This window comes from Lactuca saligna, chromosome 5 (genome assembly GCF_052625555.1).
Source record: "Lactuca saligna cultivar CGN05327 chromosome 5, ASM5262555v1, whole genome shotgun sequence".
NCBI lineage: Eukaryota > Viridiplantae > Streptophyta > Magnoliopsida > Asterales > Asteraceae > Lactuca > Lactuca saligna.
The window spans coordinates 314,820,258-314,822,245 of NC_136421.1; positions in this window are offsets into that span (position 1 = coordinate 314,820,258).

Consider the following 1,988-nt stretch of genomic DNA (forward strand, 5'->3'; position numbering starts at 1 on the left):
TGGGGGCGGTTGTTTTTACCCTTAAGATTTGATGTCATTACCTTTATGAGTTCATTGTACCATTTACACGGACCACAAGAGCCTGAGGTATCTCATGGACTAGCTGAATATGAACATGAGGCAACGTCGGTAGTTAGATGTGGTGAAGGATTATAATTGTGAGATCCTTTACCACCTAGGGAAGGCCAATGTGGTGGCCAATGCGCTTATCTGCAAGGCAGTGACGATTAGGGATAACTGCATGTGGATGACTATGGTAACTCCGCTGCTGGAGCTGATCCGAGAGGCCCAACAGGAGGCTATGAAGGAGGAACATCGGAAGAGTGAGCGTATTGTTGACCCTCCACCGTAGGGTGTGGGTCCTCTATCATGGAGGCGTGCATCAGACATTGATGGAGGAGGTGCACAAATCCAGTTTTTCTATGTATAGGGATCTTCGTCTTGACTACTGGTGGCCCTGCATGAAGCGGGACATAGCATGGTATGTGGAGTGGTGCCTGACCTGCAGGAAGGTCAAGGCCGAACATCAGAGGCCACACAACAAGATGCAGCCGTCGGATATTCCCATGTGGAAATGGGAAGATATCACCATGGAATTCATCACCAAACTTCCCAGGATCGTGCGGGGGGTGGATTCCATATGGGTCATTATGGATCGGTTGACCAAGAGTGCCCATTTTATACCGATCCATGAGAGTATATCGGCCGAGAAGCTGACCGGCATTTACATTTGAGAGGTGGTGGCGAGGCGAGGTGCTAGTGTCAGTGATTTCGGACAGGGATGTGCGGTTTACTTCCAGGTTCTGGAAAAAATTCCATGACGAGTTGGGTACTTGTCTCCATTTTAGCACCGCATTTCACCCGCAGACGGATGGTCAGAGCGAGCGGACCATCCAAACTCAGGAAGATATGTTGCGGGCATATGTGCTAGACTTTGGTGGTAGCTGGCACACTTACCTCCTATTGGCTGAATTCTCCTACAACAACAGCTACCACGCAAGTATCGATCGTCCTCCCTTATAGATGTTATACGGTAGAAAGTGTAGAACCCCGATATGTTGGGGTGAGGTTGTCCAGAGGGTCATGGGGATCACCGAAGTGGTGCTTAAGATGATAGAGCGGATTCAGCAGGTCAGGAGCAGGCTTCAGACTACACAAAGTCGGCAGAATAGCTATGCCGACAAGCGTCGTTCAGACCTGGAGTTCCAGGTCAGGGATATGGTTCTCCTGGAGGTATCGCGTTGGAAAGGCGTCATCCGATTTAGGAAGCGGGGCAAGTTGGGCCCTAGGTACATCAGACCTTTAAGGGTTATAGCCCGGTGGGAAAGGTGGCGTACAGGTTGGATCTGTCAGTCGAACTCAGTCAGATCCACAACATTTTCCACGTCTCCCAGCTGTGTAAGTGTATGGTGGACAACTTGGTGGTGGTGCCCCTGGACGATATTCAGGTTGACGACAACCTGCATTACATTGAACGGCTCGTGGCGATCCTCGATTGGATGTCGAAGGATCAGAGGAACAAGAGGTTCGAGCTGGTGAAGGTGCAATGACAACACTGGAAGGGCTTAGAGTGGACGTGGGAGCTGGTGGACGAGATGATGGAGAATTACCCAGAGCTTTTCCATGAATGAGCAACAGACTTTGAGGACGAAGTCTAAAATAAGTGGGGGAGATTTGTAGCATACGGTTCCTAGCATGTAGTTCATTGAGTAATTGTTTCGAATTTTGGACTGAGACTCGGCGAGTTGATGGCCCAACTCGTCGAGTAGTAGCGGTTTGGACCCACGGTTTAAGTGGTGGACTCATCGAGTCGGCAGCAAGACTCGATGAGTAGGCTCTAGCTGGACAAAACCCTAATATGAGGGGTTGCACCCTATTTAAACAACATTATACAACCTCCATCGTCCCCTATGCTCTCAGAACAACTCACATTAAACCCTAATTGTCTTTGGTGAAGATCTAAGGCCTCTTTGGTGGATTTTGGTGGT